Genomic DNA, 18,758 nt, shown 5'->3' with positions numbered 1-18,758 from the left:
AACGTATAATTTACCCCACATAGTGAACGCCGTTAGAAAAAAAAAAAAATAAGAACACCAAATTGTGCTTATTTTTTGGTCACCCAGTCTATAAGAAAAAAATTATAAAAAGCGATCAAAAAGTCGCATTCAAAAATGGCACCAACGGAAACTGCAGGACGCCCGGCGCAAAATGAGCCCTAACAACTCTGCTGACAGAAAAATGTTAAAGAATATTGCCGGTCAGAAATGGGGACAGAAAATATTTTTTTTTATATTTTTGGAAAAAAAAAAAATATATATATATATAAAAATCTAGTACAGCTAACAAAACACTATACAAGTTTGGGATCGGAGTAATCGTACCGACCCGTAGAATAAAGTTATCATGTCATTTTTGTTGTAGTTTGTGCGCCGTAGAAACCAGATGCACTGAAAGATGGCGGAATGTCTTTTTTTTCCACATTTCACTGAACTTGGAAGTTTTTCAGTACATTATACGATACATTAAATAGTACCGCCAGAAGATACAACCCCTCCTGCAAAAAACAAGCCCTCCTGACCAAACATGAGCACATGCCAGCAAACTGCATAAGAAGTGCATAAAGATGCATAAACACAACCAAACATAAGCACATGCTAGCAAACTGGATAATCATGAGCAAACACAGCTTACCTAGCTTCCTCTCAGCTCGTACTTCTCGTGCACAGCTGCTTCTCGTGCACGTATGCCGAACACGTGACCCCCAACAACCAATGAGGTTGCTGGAATTGCTCAATGCTACTGAACTGGGGCTGAAATACAATACATGCCCGCCCTCCTCCGTACGAGGATGCTCTAGCGCGGGAAACTGCGCCGCCGCCATTTTGTCGGAGACCAAGACTAGTTTGTGACGAGACCCGTCCAGGGGACACGTGACTAAACCGTTGTTCTGGACGCTCCAGTCTTGAATAGCGTGACACAAAGTCCTGGGTGCTAATATTACAGAAGTAGTCCTGCTTATACCGCGGTTGCCACTAACAGAGACTTCAGAAGAAAGTTATTTTATGACCTGTTGGGACACTGTGGGGTGTTTTAATGCTGCCAGTGTATCCCTGTATGTCCTACTGTGTATTGGATGTCTATATTATAGTATCCATGTCTGCTGTGGTCTCCTGCATGGACCTCTGGGAGCACATTTTATTAAAAACGAAACTTACAAGTAGCAACCAATCACAGCACAGCTTTCATCTTACCAGAGCGGTCTGAGAAATGAAGGCCGCACTGTGATTGGTTGCTATGGGCAACCAAGGGTTCTTTTAGTCTTTCTCAGGTTCATAAAGTTTGTTCCTTGTCCTGCTGTGTTATGGAGCAGACGCCACACTGACACACCTGTATGTCCCAATCACAATGCTAACGGGGGGTGTCCATGACTAAAAAATTATAGCGAGGAAACGTAAAATCAAAAAGTGGTACCCTGAAATAGTCCGGCACAGGAGCTCCAGTTCCCGCTGCGCCAGTCCAGAAGAAGCTGCGGCGGTCACAGGCCATTCATTGTACAAGTGACCCCTCACCCAGGCACAGGCGTCAACGCTATTCTGGCTGTCGAAATGCCAGAAATGATCAGATATTTGCTGATATGGAGAGCAGAGCTTCCGCTTTGCTGTCTTGTTTTTTCCCTCACTTTTCAAGTCTTTAGAGAAGTGATCGGCGTTTCCCAGAAGGGACATGGCCTCCCACAGATTTACCATAACCACTACTGAACCTGACATAAATAATGGCGCAAATCCACGTCTGCTCATAGCCGTTGTAGGTTTGCTTTACTAGTATATAGACTGTCAAATATATACCCAATTGTCCAGGAGGTGTACCTCTCTCTATATGCAGCTTGTTTTACTCCAGGATACGCTGGGTTAAGAGCTGGTTTTAGTAAATCCCGAAAGGAGGTTTTATTAATAATAGCATTCCACAGGGCAGAATTTAGCAAAAGTCTTTCGGAGTAAAAAATGCCAGAAACACGGATCCTATAATTTCCTAATAATTGCTAGTATGTTACCTTACAGGTGCTGTCCGCTCCCACGCACTTCTCCTCCCGGAGCTCCGGCACATTTGCTTGTAGTTTTTTCCCCAGCGCTTCCTGGTCAGGGGTTCAAACAAGAAAGCTCCCTTTGATATTATTACGCAAATAATTAATATCTGCTATTTTTGTGCACAATACGCACCAAATAGGTCATGCTGCGGTTTTTTTTTGCATAACCAAGATGCACACGCAAAAAACACACATGTAACCAACCCCAATGAAATGTTTCCCCTGCAAAATATGTGTGCGCTATATACTGTGATTAGAACTCATTGACCGTATCACACACGAAAATAGCACAGATTAAACTTAGCAGCCCATTGAAATCAATAGAGCATGCTCGCTTGTTATTTTGTGCGCACAAATACGTAGGGCACACCCGAGCACAAAAATACAGTAAAATAGGCAATGCCTAAATATGCTAAGAGCCGTGTGAAGCCGACCTTAGGCCCCCTTCACACCAGCGTATGTGTATTAGCGCTGTGTATTTGCTGAATGAACGATGCATTTTTGCGCACATCGGCGTGTTTTACTGTACTTTTTCTACGCACAAAGCATGTTAAATTGCCGGAGGCAAACAAAGATGCACCAATGGAAATGGCTAATTAGTCTAATACATTCAAGATGTATTATTTTTCCTGCACAATTGCGCAGTTTTTTCATGGAACTCCTAGCGTATTTTGCTCGCATTTGCACATTCCTCTTTTTTACCTCTACTTGGACTTTTAGTGCACAAATGCGCAGGAAAATAGAGCATGCTGCTTTTTTTCGTAACGGAAATGCACAGGAAATATATGCGCATGTGAAAAAACCCTATTGATCTGTATTTGCTGTGTATTGCACAAATACGCCCAGGGGGTCCAGAAATGCAGCATGCTGAAGGGTTGGCATTCTTCTGCCACTTTGTTCCATATAGTTGTCATTGCAACTTCAAAACTGCAAAAAATGCTGACAAAACCTAGCCGAAGCTCGCTATCGCACAAGCTGATATAGGCGTCTGACTAGCGCCGATCACCAAGATTAGCACCCATTTACCTGGCCCTTAACGTATCTTCCATAAGATCATTTCACTGTCGGCAGCACATCCCCCATTCACACAGGGAGAGGTGCTGGTGGGAACCATTCATTTTTCCAGCTGCACAAAAGATACAATGAGCTGATGAAGGAGGTTGTGCTTGTTCGTCAGCTGATTGCTGCCCGCTTACATGGGCAATGATCGGGTGACGGAGCTTTCTGATGAGCGTTTGTTCACAATCATTGACCCGTGTAAGTATGCATTTAGTGTGTTGACTGTTCTGTCAGCAAACAGTGATCCAATTGGATGTGTAAATGTAGCACAAACACAGTGCTTCCGAAAAGCATCCCACAATGAGCAGCCAGCCTGAACTGGCATAGGCTGGGCAATAAAAGAACCACATAGGTGTATGTGGCACTACGAAGTGTAGTTGCACATGAACCTAAGTATTTAGGGTTTCTTCCGGACCATTCAAACTCTGCGCTATTGCGCAAGAGTTTTAAAAAAAAAAGCATTAAAATCAATGGTTTTGCTTCATCTCGTAATGTGGCCGTGATTTTCACAGACCCATAACGGGACAAAATCACGCCCATATGTTTAAGGGTGGTTTCACATATCGCATTTTTAGGAAAATCATTGCTTTTTTGGTGTTTTTTTTACAGCATTCGCTTCCCCTGAAAAATTCTGCAGCCAGGCGTTAGCCTAAGGCCTCATGTCCACGGGGAAAATCAGATCCGCTGCAGATTCTCCATGGAGAATCTGCAGCGGGTCCCTCCTGCCCCGCGGACATGAGCGCCGAAAATAGCAATTTAAAAGCATTTACCTATCCGTAGCGGGCGGGGACACTCTGCTCTTCCTCACGGCCGGATCTTCATTTTCGGCCGGCGGATGAATTACTGACGCCGGCGGCACGTCGCCGGCACGTTGCCGACGTGCCGCGCGCATGCGCCGGGCACATCCGCCGAGCCGAAGCAAGGGAGATGCGGCCGTGAGGAAGAGAAGAGCTTCCCGGTCCGCTGCGGGTGAGTAAATGCTTTAAATTCCTATTTTAGGTCTCCCGCGGATCCGGACGGCTTCCATAGGCTTCAATAGAAGCCCACGGGAGACCCGCATGAAAATGGAGCATGGTCCAGATTTTTTCATGCTCCATTTTTTTTAAAAATCACTTTTATTGACGATCCGCGGGTATTTATGTACCCGCGGGTGGTCAATGCATCCCTATGGGGTGCGGATCCGCGTGCAGGTAATCCGCTGCGGATCCTAAATCATATTTTCCCCGTGGACATGAGCCCTAAGGGCTTAAACAGACAAACGTCTTTGCGGAAGGTTTTGGTCCTGTGAGGTACATGGGGTTATCAAATCACTTTTAACCCCTAAATGACAGACATAGACGTCTTCTGTGGGACATGCTTTCCATGCAATGCTGTACATACACGTCATTGAGATTCCGCGAGTATTTAGATGTCAAGGTCACCCAGGGGTTAGCCTATTAGTGACCGCCAATATGCCTTTTTATGGTGATCACTAAGAGGCTTTAAACCTGTATATGCGTGCCAGGAAGAGATGGATTCGGCTGGCTATTAAAAGCCGAGCTTCTGCTCTAATGGCCGAGAGTGAAGAAAACTCAGATCTCAGCAGTTTTACCCCTTACATATCGCAGTCAATAGCAACCACAGCATGTTAGTGGTTGACAGGCGGAGAGGGCTCCATCCTGTCATCCATCAACACCCCACCATATCCTGATGGGTTCCCATAGCTGCTTAACGCCTGACAAAGGCCTCCGTGTCCACCATGTAATGCTGCCTATTAGACCCTGAGGCCAGCAGTGTCTATTAGGCTGCTGTCATAGGCATAACAAGCTATATTGCATAAGTAATGCAGTTTACTATGCTAGCAATTGCATCTTAGAGACAGTTTAGGGTCAGAAACTCCATCTCTTAAACTCCATCCATTGGTGCGACTTATCATGACCTGGCACTTCCTTCTCTCAGTGTGCTTTTAAGCACCAGATCGAAGACAAGCAGAAAAATCGTAGTCTGTCCACAGTGCTGCCGTCCTGTGTTAGTGCTAGTCATGACAAGTTGCATTAATGGATGGACACCCGGGGGCCCTAAGCCTCTCTGAAGAGCCAGCCTAGGGGGCAAATTCCCCCCACCCCCACCCCTGGCCAAATCCATCCCTGAGCACAGAGTGTGAAGCTTCAGGAACGGCACTGGCCTGATTATGAGAGGCCGACCTTAGCCGCTCCGTAGGTGGGACGACTGACAATAGCGGATTATAATAGAAACAGCTTGGGTGGCTGTTGGCCCCCGTAGAGCCTTGGGCCTGGGGCGACCGCCCCAACGACCCCTTTAATAATCCGCCATTGAATATTTACCCCGAAACTCTGAATGCTCATGCTGTCCAAAGATTTTTGACTGGCAGTTTCCCATGGAGTTAAGGTTTCAACATACAATATTTTCAACATACAGTACAATGGTCATTCCAGAACCAATTAAAATGATATGTTGATGAACCACTTCTATTTGTAGTTTTTGACTCTTTGCAATTGTTTTGGTTGCATGAAGTCACTGTCTACCTGTATCCTATAATTTAACAGCCACTAGGAGGAGCTGTTGTCTATTATTTATATATAGTACTTTATTCTACTAGAGCAAATATAAAAGACCTAGAAAATGGAATTGAATATGCAGAGATCAGAATTATGCCATTTTTGGTTATTTTTTCTGTTTTTCTTCATGGATGAGGAAACTGAATAATCAACTAGTAAGACTGGAAAATTAATTCGTTCTTTCAAATCTTGTATTGGCAAAGTCCTACTTTCAATAATCCAGAAACTCTGACAATCCAGCATTTGTTTGTAGAACAGAACTGGAATGTTTATGCTTTAAATATGCTAGAAAGACTCAATAAGGAATGTTCTAAATAGTAGGCAACAATCAATAAACCAGTACATAAACTGTAACAGCATGTATGCAGTGTATTATATTGAATCTGTGGCATGCAAGTTGTCCTACGTGGGCTGCACAACGAGAGAATTAAAATAGAGGATATCAGTTACACATCAGGGATTCAAGTAACCCTTCAGCGCACAATCTATCTAGTGGGTTCTGTCCATGCAGGAGATTAATTCTGTATTTTATGCTCTTGAGAGGTTTAATAAACCCTTCAGGTGAGGAGACTGGAGGCAAGTCTTCTTGAATGTGAGGAACATACTGGATCTTACATTATTAAAATGTGTATCAGTTATGTTTGGTTCTCAGATCTCACATGTTTGTTTTTTCATGTTTTCTATATATAAGAGGTTTTTACATAAGTTATTTCTATGCAGCTGAAAGAGGTGTACCAAATTAATTAGCTTATATCCTCTTGCAATCGGAAGGAGGGTATAAGTAATGACGCTACTGTCTGAAATGTGTCAGCAGCATCCATCCCCTGCTTCATTTGATGTTTTGCATTTTTTCATGAAGTTTTGAATAAAGGCATCTATCTATTTTCACCATACATGCTGGACTTTACACCTTTTGTCTGCTAAGTGGAAGAGTGGATGACTGGCACTGCAGCGTCCGAGGAGTGGACCCAGAGCCCAGGAGACAGCGGGGTAGAGCTCTGCCATCTCCCACCCTGAGGGTAGCATGGGACCCGTCCAAGTAACTGAGGGCAGGCCATTCAAAGGGTAACCCAATACGCGGTTTACCTTGGTGGTCTGTTGTCATGGGTGACGCCACTGTTTATTCCTCTGCGGTGAATCTGAATGGTGAAATAAATGGTCCACACTCACAGGGCAAGTTTAAATATCAAAGTTGGGAATGGTCGGCAATGCTTTTACTTGTAGAAACGTATTTACAGTTCTTTCAAAGTATTACTCACGCCAACAGGACAATTGGTGCAGAAATCACAAAGTGGTGCAACAGGGAGGAAATCACGGGTTCACAGAGGAATCTACAAGCCCACTTATCTGTAGGGCTCCATGCCCGGTACGAACGCCTCTTTCTCACCAGCTCTCCTAACAGTCGGCACTCACGTTTGGCATACACTCCACACTGCAATGGCAGTTCCACTCTCTCAGTTCCTCAGTGGGTTAATAGACCACTGGCACTCCCTTGGTGAGACAGGCCCAGAACTGAAGGTGTCTGAGTGAGTTTCTTGCCAAACCAAGACCGGAACCAGAGGACCTCACAAAACTCTTGCAACCACATGTATCAAGCAAGGTCACATGACTCCAAACTTACAACACAAAATGATGCATTTCCAGAAACAGCTCATTTGCAGACATTAACCCATTCAGTGCTTCAAACTCCAAAACATATTCTGCTGATTCATTCCTCATTCAAAGACAATATACAAGACAATACAGACAACATATAGCAGACATTATTGAGGGGGCCCCGTTATTCTGGGCCGCTACAGCACTACTCCGGGAAATCCGAGACAAAAATATGTAATAAGGATCGCGCTCCAACTGATGGATGAAATTAGTGAAATAGATAGCGTATATGTGAAGGGGGACTCACCTGGTGTGGAACGTCTGTCAAACGACAGGTGTCCACACTGCTGGTTCAAGACTGTCTTTAATGTAATTATTGGTCCATTCTGCTACCGAATCCGTCAGACCATTCTGGTAGGCAAAGAGAGCATCACGGGATGTCCCCAGGGTATGGAAATACGTTGGTTGTTTAAACAAGGAAGAAATAAGATGAAAAAAAAAGTCCAGCACTCCTCGTGGGTCCATAAGATAGAAGGGAAGGATAATAGGAGAGATGATTTACTCCTCTAAAATCCAGGAAGGCTCGTAGCAATGCCAACAGGCTGGGGTGCATAACCTAGTTTTCTTTTTTATTTCAATAAAACTGGTAAATAAAGGCATACAATGTATACTCACCATATATTCATATCAGGCAATGAGGTTATGCAGCTTTTTTCAGAGATAAACTCCTTTATCAAACATAGTTTAAAGGTCCATTTACACGGCACGAATGTCAGGAAAACGATGCCAGACACTCGTCCCTTTGTTTCTATGCTGCCTAAACGATGGACGATGAGCTCATCGCTCATTGTTCAGTGTAAACAGCGGCTGTTCAGTACTGAACAGCCGCTGTATTAAGTGAATGGAAAGAGGCGGGGAAGCGAGAGGAGAGAAATCTCCTGCACTGCTCCGCTCCCCTGCTGGCCGCTCTGTGAGCGAGCCAGCTCTGTAGCTCCAGCAACAGCATGGGAGCGAGGAAACACAGGGTCGAGTGTCAGGCATCGTTTGCCCAACATTCGTCCCATGTAAATGGACCTTTACAAATCAGTGTATGTTTTATAAATACTTCCCTAAAGAAAGGAAAAACAGTGGGACGGAGCATTTATTTCTGCCAAAAGGCGCACGCCAACTTTTATGGCTATGGACTGGAAGTGGGTCATGCCATGAAAGAGCGGCTTTTGCTGGAACTAGTGTGCTTGTGGTTATCCGGCTGGGTGATCTGATTGTGCTTTGTTTCATTGTCCAGAATTAATTGCTACAAATGAATGACAATTCTAATATACTTGTATTTGCTTTTAATATAGATCAAGTCTCTCTTTTGCTGGCAGCTCTTGCATATAGGAAGAGCAGCCAGGGCTCAGTCCACACATTGCCTCTCCCACCTTTACAATGTATAGAGCACTTTGCTTCTGCATCCAATCAATTTAATGCTGTATGCATAAAATGGTATATCTATTATAATTAGAGACCATATGCTGGGTTCATGTGGTGATTGTATTGTGGCAATGTTTGCACAGGGGTGGGGGTTGGTGATGACACAGTGGCACTCTCAGTCCATGCAAAAGTCCAAATATCTTTATTGCTTGAATGTTCAGGATCTGTTTATACCCAGGACTGCAACGGTAACAAGAGGGCATCCTCTACATCTAGAAGAAAGCAGGTTTCATCACCAAAACAAAAAGGGGGTTCTTTACTGTAAGAGCAGTGAGACTGTGGAACTCTCTGCCTGAGGATGTGGTGATGGCAAAATCCATAGAGGAGTTTAAGAGAGGACTAAATGTCTTTCTTGAGCGCTATGATATTACAGGATATAGACATAAGGTGACCAGCCAGTTGTTGATCCGGGTCTACAGACAGGTAAGGAACTATCAAGTGTTGATCCAGGGATTATTCGGACTACCATTATGGAGTCGGGAAGGACTAATTGACTTCTGCCTCATTGGGGTTTTTTGCCTTCCTCTGGATCAACAAGGGCGGATTGCAACAGGCTGAACTAGATGGACCACATCGTCTTCATTCAGCCTAAGATACAATGTTCAGAGATAACCGAAAACTCAGTAGAAAACAATCTCCACTGGCAACACCTACACTTTGCGCAACCAACAAAACAAACGCTTGCCTTTTCCTCCTCTCTTGCAGGGCACCCCGCAACGGTCTCTCTCAGCAGTGCAATTTGTTCCTGCTATGCCTGAAGTTGGCGTTTAAACGCTTGTTGCTGTTGAGTGTTCACCTGGTGCAAGTGAGCGTTTGCTTGAATCAGCTGCTTGACCAGCTCCTCTAGCGCAGTGGACTGTGTTTGCATGGTAGCAGCAAGTTTCACCCAAGACCTAAGCAGATTTAGATTTAAACATCAACAGGTTGTCCTTCTGTTGCCCCTAGCAATCAGACGTGCCCACATCGCTCCACCATATGTGGCAATGTCTGCGTTGGGATGAGGGTCGAAGACACAGCGGCACTCTTCATCCATGTAAAAGTCCGAATAACTATTTTCTTGAATATTCAGAGATAACAGAAAACTCAGTGGAAAACAATCATCACTGGCAGCATATACACTTTATGCAATCAGCAAAACAAATGCTTGGCCGTCAAGGTGCTAACAAAACAGCAGTACTCACCTCTGCAGCAATGGTCAACAAACAGCAGGCGTCCACCAGAGCCTGTTCTCACTCCAGGCTCTCAACCTGACTGTCGGAGCTTGCAGCCTTTTATGTCCCAGTGATTACCTCAATAGACCAGCTGAGCTCCCCAGAAGGAAGACCTGGACTGGAGCTTTATCTTACCCAGGCTAAGCATTTGGGTAAAATGTACACTCCCTCCAGGACTTTTTCTTGCACATGTCTACAGTATTCATAAAATATACTTGTGGAGATATTTAAAGGGTGAGCCCTGGCTGCAATATGTTAGCAACCAGCAAAGTGGGACTTGACCTATCCTAAAAGCAGCAACATTTTTAATATAAGTAAATTAGAAAGTTTAAGAGGCCATTTAAAAAAAGTGACAATAGCTTTGATTGTGAGTGTTCTCAGTAAGAGAAATCAAGTAATTTTGTACAAATGATACCTTTTAATGACTAACAAAAATACATGATGTTATAGCAAGCTTTTGGACCTCCCAGGGTCTTTTCTCAAGCGGAACAAATCTAAAGATATATATACAGTGGGGGGGGGGGGGGGGAGAAGTATTTAGTCATATCCCAATTGCACAAGTTCTCCCACTTAGGGTGAAGTCACACGAACGTATATCGGCTCGGTTTTTACGCCGAGCCGATATACGTTGTCCTCGTGTGCAGGGGGGGGAGGATGGAATAGCCAGAAGCAGTAACTGAGCTCCCGGCCCCCTCTCTGCCTCCTCTCCGCCCCTCTGCACTATTTGTAATGGGAAGAGGCGGGGCGGGGCGGGGCTAAGTTCCGAGAATTAGCCCCGCCCACCTTTCCCCATTGCAAATAGTGCAGAGGGCGGAGAGGAGGCAGAGAGGGGGGCGGGACCTCAGTTCCTGCACTTGGCTCTTCCATCCTCCCCCCCCCTGCACACGAGGACAACGTATATCGGCTCGGCGTGAAAACCGAGCCGTTTACGTTCGTGTGACTTCACCCTTAAAAAGATGAGAGAGGCCTGTAATTGACATCATAGGTAGACCTCAACTATGAGAGACGACATGAGAAATCACATCCAGAAAATCACATTGTCTGATTTTTAACAAATTTATTTGCAAATTATGGTGGAAAATAAGTATTTGGTCAATAACAAAAGTTCATCTTAATACTTTGTTATATATCCTTTATTGGCAATGACAGAGGTCAAACGTTTTCTGTAAGGCCTCATGTCCACGGGGAAAATCGGGCCCGCTACGGATTCTACATGTAGAATCTGCAGCGGGTCCCTCCTGCCCCGCGGACATGAGCGCCGAAAATAAGAATTTAAAAGTATTTACCATCCGGCGCGGGCGGAGAAGATCAGCTGTTCCTCACGGCCGGATCTTCATTTTCGGCCGGCGGATGAATTCCTGACGCCGGCGGCACGTCGCCGGCACGTCGCCGACGTGCCGCGCGCATGCGCCGGGCACATCCGCCGAGCCGAAGCAGGGAAGATGCGGCCGTGAGGAACAGCTGACCTTCCCCGCCCGCGCCGGATGGTAAATACTTTAAATTCCTATTTTAGGTCTCCCGCGGATCCGGACGGCTTCCATAGGCTTCAATAGAAGCCCGCGGGAGCCGTCCCCGCGGGAGACCCGCACGAAAATGGAGCATGGTCCGGATTTTTCCATGCTCCATTTTTTTTAAAATCCCTTTTATTGACGATCCGCGGGTATTTATCTACCCGCGGGTGGTCAATGCATCCCTATGGGATGCGGATCCGCATGCGGGAGATCCGCTGCGGATCTTAAATCATATTTTGCCCGTGGACATGAGCCCTAAGTCCTCACAAGGTTGGCATACACTGTTGCTGGTATGTTGGCCCATTCCTCCATGCAGATCTCCTCAAGAGCAGTGATGTTTTGGGGCTGTCGCTAGGCAACACGGACTTTCAGTTACAGGTCTCTCTCATCTTTTTAAGTGGGAGAACTTGTACAATTGGTATCTAAATACTTTTTTCCCCACTGTATATATAATCACATGATCAAATGGGAGGGCAAGAACATGGTGAACTAATTTGCACTAGATAAATACCAGAGACAGAGGGTAAGAGGGCACAGATATATTGGGATTATTAGCATTAAAATAAATACCAGGGAGGGATGACCATAACAGTAAATAATTAGTCCTGTTACAAGAAATATGAAATCTCTCCTTCAGACCTGCAAACAAGGAAGATGGAACAATATCTCTACAGCACCACCTATTGGATGGCAGCATTCCTTTAACCCTTTGCAATCCAATTTTAGATTCAGGGTTTCCTAGGGGGCTTTCTCTTTCTGTCATCATACAATGGCGCCATCTGTGGGCTAGAGCCAGTACTGCAGTATGTGACATGCTGGAGAGTCCCCCGACAACAGAGCGGCCAGTAATATACATTAAGAATACTCTGCCAGACGTCAAATTTGGCCTTAGAGTCAAAATGTATTTTTGTATTCTTTAAATTTCCAAATTCTCTTTTCTCCCTTTTCATACACTTTACTTTCAGTATATGAATAGAAGAGTGATCACAGCAATATTAGAACATTTTTAAAAATGAAAAGGCTCTTTGATTCAGACGATTATTTGGTAAAGTGTTCCTCATTTTGTATTGCGGTTATAATGGTATCTCCGTTCATATTTTTATTCCGCATAAAAAGCTGGGCATATTTTCCTGTGCTTTGAGTGGATCGGCATTCATCCTCCACTTACAAGTAAGTTACTATAGTTACTGCTGTAATGTTAACTTTTCACCCTTTCACAGTCTATATGTCTATTTTCATTAGCTCTGCTTTTGCTGCAGCTTTCAATTGAAAATAATTATTAACATTTTATCATTCTTTTTCTTTGTATACAGAAATACTGTAGTATGAGATGTACTATGCTGGGCTTTGTAGTGATTAAATCAATTGTCTCATAAAGACACCCCCTCATTAACTCCTTAAGGGCACGGTCCTATTTTGGCCATAAGAACGCAATGATTTTTGAGGGATTTTCCTCTCCACTTTTCAAAATGCCTAACATTTTAAATTTTCCCTCAACATGGCCATTTGAGGGCTTGTTTTTTGCATGGTGAACTGCACCTGTTATTGGTACCATTTTTGGGCTACATATAAGATATTATAAAGCTTTTATTATTTTTTTTGGAGGGCAGGGAGAAAAAAACACATCAATTTTGCTTTTCTTATGCATTAATCATACAATAAATGACAGGATACCTTTTTTTTGCTGGTCAGTACAATTACGACGATGCCAGAATTATACATATATATTTTGGTTTTTCCACTTTTGCGCAATAAAAACAGTTTTTATTTATTACTTTTTACATCGCTATGTTCAAAGTCCTATAACTTTCTAATTTTTTGATGGAGCCATATGAGGGTGCTTTTCTTGTGTGATGAGCTGCAGTTTTTATTAGTACCATATTGGGGTCCATAGGCTTTTTTGATCATTTTTATTGCGTTTTATTTTGAGGCAAAATAAACAAAATAAGCATTTTGGGTTCGCTCTTTAGTTTTTTGTTGTTTTATTTACAGTTTTTGCCTTGTGGGATAAACAGTGTGTTCAATTTATTATACAGGTAGTTACGGATATGATGATACCAAATACATATATATTTTTTATACAAAAAGGGAAAATAATTTTTTGTTACTTTTAATTTGCGTTTTTATTTTTACATGTTCTTCATCCCTGTAGGGGACTTGAACCAGAAAGGCTATGATCGCAGTGAGAACACCGATCCCTGCTGTTGTAATCGGAGGCCGGGTGTAAGTCACAACCAGCTCCTTCTGCACGGATGGCACGGACTCAACCTTTGTTTCTATGGGGTAGTGTTAAAGATAGAGTTCCCCCACCATTCATGATCTACGAGTATGCATCACAGAAGCCATTGCATCAGTTAATCGTGTTACACTACACATTGAGCACCTCTGATGTGGAAAATATTTGTGTTGTTCTGCATTAAAACTTTTTTAGTTTTTCTTTCCATTTATATTAAATGTATGTATCTGAGTGTCATAAAATGTCAATTATGAGTGTTTCAAATGATCTTCGATCAGGAAGATAATTTGTAAGAACCCTGTATTTTTCTGTAATTCCTAGAAATAAAAACCCTTCTAATGTCACTCACTGGATCTCCTAATCATTTATGATAAGTAAACGGCTAGCAAGAGAGATGGAGATGGGTGGCATTTTAATGTCTTGACAGTGGCCTGCAAAAATTTGTGTATCCATGCAAACACCAATACTTAAAGGAACTTCCAGGGACTAAAAGAAAGAAGGATGTCTTCTCTATCTTTCTGTATCGCACCCTCAAAAGCAGCATGTAGTACATTATAGAGCAGTACTGAGCAGTGTAGAAGTAATTCTAGCACTGCAGTAAGATAAAACAGTAGAGCCAACCATGTCTACATCTGTATGAGTCTCTTTGCCTCTGTCTCCCTCAAGCAGCTCCCTCGTCCCCCCTCCCTTCTCTAAAAGATTTCTACAGATAACAACAAAGAAGACCCATCACCACATCCTATAATTCATCTTGTTACAAGGGATGGACTTAACATGACAACAGGCAGCCAACAGCAAATTCTAAAGGAGTGAAACCCCTAGTGGCTAGCACTGCAGAATGATTTTTCAGTAGAAAAATATAATTTTAGATAAAGTGATTTCCACTTTTGCTAGTTATGGCTGACATCATTTATCACACATATTTGTTAAAAGTGCAGTGCATGTTTAATTTCCTCTTTTTGTAACAGTTTGTGTCTGCCCTAAAATCTTGCTATTTATTTACACTGAAATTATATGTGGCCTGTATCAGGAAGTTGGTAGTTACAAAACTATTATTTTGAAATAAGCAAATCCCTGGCACTGCTGCTGGAGTTCTATTTCCTTATGAGCACAGGAGCAGCCCAATAAAGCAAATATTTATTATCACACTTAAGAGAATGAGGACTGAAAGGAGAAGAGTATATTACCTGATGTTATTTTGTGCTGATGCCCCTCTGATCCATTGCTTTGTGATCCTGTTTCCAGCTGTCCACGAGGGCTACTGCAATTTCCTAGCTACATAGTGCCCAATGTGCACTGCTCCCTGATTGGCCTGCACTAATCATGTGAGTAGTGCTGTCCAATCATAGAGCTGGTATAGTGCATTAGTCTAACACTAACAATGCACAGTGGGGATAAGGTAGTCTGAAGATTGTGTTAGCCATCTTGGATAGCCGAAAACAGGACTTAGAACTGGTGGTTAAGATCAACATTAGCACAGATGACCGACAGAAGGTATGACTGTCTTCTCCAGTCCTCGGACAAAATTATGTCCAGAAATCGAAGAGTCACTTTAATTCCTTGCAATCAGATATTACTTTCTCAGTGGTTAGAATTAATATATTTTTCCAGAATTTGATGTCCATGTGGGATTTAACTTCCTATGCCACTCTTACAAACTCTTAAAGGAGCTGTCCAGTTGAAAACTATTGATGGCCTGTTCGTGGGATAGTTCATCAATAGCAGATTGCTGGGAGTCTACCTCCTGAGACCCATGCTGATCAGCTTAGGCTTCTGTCACATGAGCGCACATCGGCCGTCCGTTTTCACAGCCAGCCGATATACGCTACGTTGGGAATGAAAAATCTGGTGAACAGGCGCACAAATCAAACGTTTGTGCGCTCGCTCACATGGCCTGGTGAGGCAGGCGCAAATGCGCCAAGCTCACCAGGATATCGCCCATTTCCCCTCCCCATCGCAGGCTCACCTCTCGTTCCTCCCCGCTCGTTCTGTGCAATAAGAGGGTGTGGGCAGGGGGGGAGCTAAGTGCTGGCCCGCCCCACCTCCTCACATTGATTGCTATGGACAAGGGGCGGGGAGAGTGTGGGCGCTTAGCTCCTGCCCCTCCCATTTTATAGAATGAGTGGGGAGAAACGAGAGGTGAGCCTGCAACCGGGGAGAAGGAGAACAGAGGGAGGGACTTTAGCAGCCACACTGCTAAAGTCTCTCCCACCTACGGCCACTGCCATGGGCTCCCATAGGAGCCCATGTAGCGCCCAAAGTATTCCGGCCCAAAAGATAGTCTGACGTAAAAACTTCTGGCACTATATTGGCTAGGCCGTTTGTTTTTATGTCTCAGAAATACACCCATGTGATCTGATGCATTGGAATCCAATGCATCAGATCACAGCACATACCAGCCGGCCGTGAAAACAGCCAACTGATATGTGCTTGTGTGAAAAAAAGCCTTATACTCAAGCCGGTGTGTTCATGCACTAACCTGATTTCTGCAGGAAACAGACAGCTCTGCTTCAACTGCAGTGGCCAAGCTTGGTACTGCAAGCAAATATCCCATTCATTACAACACTAACTGGGCCTGCAATACCAAGGCTGGCCACTGCAGTGGGAATGGAGCTGTTTGCTTCCTGCAGAAATTAGATCAGTGCATGAGTACGTTAGCCCACAAAACAGTTGATTGGTGGTGATACCAGGCAACAGACCTCTGCCAGTCAACTATTGATGAATTATCCTGAGGATCCACCATCAATAGTTTGTAATTGGACAACCCCTTTAACTTCTCCCACTCGCATCTAGAATTCAGAGTGCCTTTAACATTTATTTATGTCACATATAAATAGCACATATCTTTAGATTCCTAGTAAATTGCATGAGAGAGAACTGGATATTTTGCGACTGAAATATAGTTTTCATCTGCAGAAATGTGACCCAGGTGCAATTTTGTATAATTGCACCATTCATGTGCACTCAGACTATCCATATACGTTATAAAGCTGTCATCTGAAGGTTCATTTAGCCAACAGCTATCTTTCCCAGCACCACCGTACAGATTCACTCTTGTTCAAGCATGCATGTGCTCTGAATGCTGCCAGAGCAGCTTATTACCACAAGAAAGGAAGGATTGGGAAATTAAAATCCAACTGCTTGACCCTTATCCAGGCCGACATCTGCTATCAGCGGAGGGTTGAGAAGACACCATACACATTAGACAAGCAGCCAGGCCCACCGAAATCATCAGGTTCAGCCAATCAAAACCCAATGTGTATTGCCTGCCTTAATCAGATTTTTGAGGTTTAAAAAATGGTACGGGCTAAAATTAAAAAACAGTTGTAATCACGGGTCAGATGTCTTTCCTGGTCCCCACCACATTTGTTCCTGAGCACAGTGCAGCGGTCAAGTGTGGTTTATTGTACACGTAATCACTCAGCCAGTCTATTGGCTTCAGTGACTATACTGCCATGAGCAATAAATGACTGCTGAAGCTAGTGATTGGCTGGACGGCCAGTTGTACAATGGACTGCACATGACTACTGCAGCTTCTTCTGGAAACGGGGCAGCTGAGTTTGATTGGGGGTAGAAAAATAACCCATGAGTACTGTTTATTTTTTTTAGTTTTAGTCCATTTACTGCCCATACATGGCATTCAACTTTCAGTCTTATCTCTACTGTATAGTGGAATCTTATCCATTGATTTCAAGATAGAGAGAGGTTGACCATAATGTTCTTCTATGGGATTATATACAGGGAGACTGGAAAGATGTATGTTCCTATGATCACTACCTTACCTATTACTACTTCTTTATCTCACATATCTCTGGTTCTGCGAACCTCCAGAAACATTTCTATTAACACACTCATTGTCAAAAAAAACAAGCACCTAGAAGGAGTTGTCAGGATGGAATAAAACATTATATGTGATTGTAACATTGATATAAGTAAGTGATTACAATATAAGAACAAAAGGATAATTTATTGTGTAAAACTGACCCCTTGAAGGGAGGCTGTAGTACCCTGTTGGGCTGCCTCTAGCTTGGATGTAAGATGTAATACAGGCGGACATGGAGGCATCCAGGTTCTGTATAGCATCCTGAGGCACATTTCCTATAACTGAGCCTCTAGATCATGCAAACTCATAGGCTGTTGAAGCTGGCATCAAAGGGGTCCCATGTATATTTAATAGGCCATAAATCTGGTAACCAGGCAGGCCACTGAAGTTTGGCAATGTTGTATAGGCATTCCAGTGACACCCTTATCCTGTGTGGCCAAGTATTATCCTGTTGGAAAATGCCTCTTGGATGCTGCCATGAGAGACAACACATGTGGCTGCAGGATGTCCTGAGCATATCGCTGAGCTGTCAATGCCTCTTGTACCACTACTAGGGGTGACCGACTGTTGTACGTGATAGCCCCTCAGACCATCACACCAGTAGTGGGGACATTGTAGCAAAGGCAGGATTGGGGGTTAACAGCAAAGGCAGGATCAAGGCGCTCACCCCTAAGTCTCCAGACACAAACATGTCCATTGTCAGTACCCAAACTAAACCCAGATTCCTTACTAAAGACAACTCAGTCCAGGTTCGTCATTTACAACACCAATTGAAATGGAAACGATGGTGGGTATCAAAGACAGTACATGTAATGGGTGTCATGAGGCCAAGGTGTCTTCAGCCAAGCACCTAGAAATGGTTCCAACAGACACAAGGGCCTGTAACGATGGTGCCACCTGTCTCTGGATGACAGACAACAAAACAGTTGGAGCTGCTTGTGCTTGTCAGACGATCCTCTTTACTGGTGGTCTGTTGAGGGCATCCTGAGCCCGGTTGCCTTGTGTGCATGCCCTCACATATCTACTGGTACCAACACCTCCTAACAGCCTGGACAGAACAACCCAAGTGGTGGGCAATTTGTTGATACAACCATCCAGCTTTACACATTCAAATAATTCAAACTCTGTTAACTGGGCAAAATCTCTTTGATTGTGTTGTAGAGGCGTCTAGTGGTCAACAAGCTCTACACAAGTGGAAAAAGAGGTCACTACACGCAAGGAGCCTCTGAGAGCCTTTTTATAG

At 43.8% G+C, this 18,758-nt stretch overlaps 1 protein-coding gene across 2 annotated transcripts in view; it reads right to left on the bottom strand.

Moving 5' to 3' along the window:
* HDAC10 (histone deacetylase 10) overlaps positions 1 to 14,959 on the bottom strand; it is a 52,243-nt gene extending 37,284 nt beyond the window's left edge. Inside the window, exon 1 of one of the 2 annotated variants that reach the window (XM_066591871.1) lies at positions 14,880 to 14,959. The gene's annotated coding sequence lies outside the window, so the exon portion shown is untranslated. Of the gene's footprint in view, positions 1 to 655; positions 711 to 14,879 lie in introns of those variants that run through there. The other variant, XM_066591870.1, reaches the window with a different exon arrangement.
* Positions 14,960 to 18,758: the final 3,799 nt, after the last annotated feature.

The sequence above is a fragment of the Eleutherodactylus coqui genome, chromosome 2 (assembly GCF_035609145.1).
Source record: "Eleutherodactylus coqui strain aEleCoq1 chromosome 2, aEleCoq1.hap1, whole genome shotgun sequence".
Lineage (NCBI taxonomy): Eukaryota > Metazoa > Chordata > Amphibia > Anura > Eleutherodactylidae > Eleutherodactylus > Eleutherodactylus coqui.
This window is presented reverse-complemented; position numbering and strand designations above follow the sequence as displayed.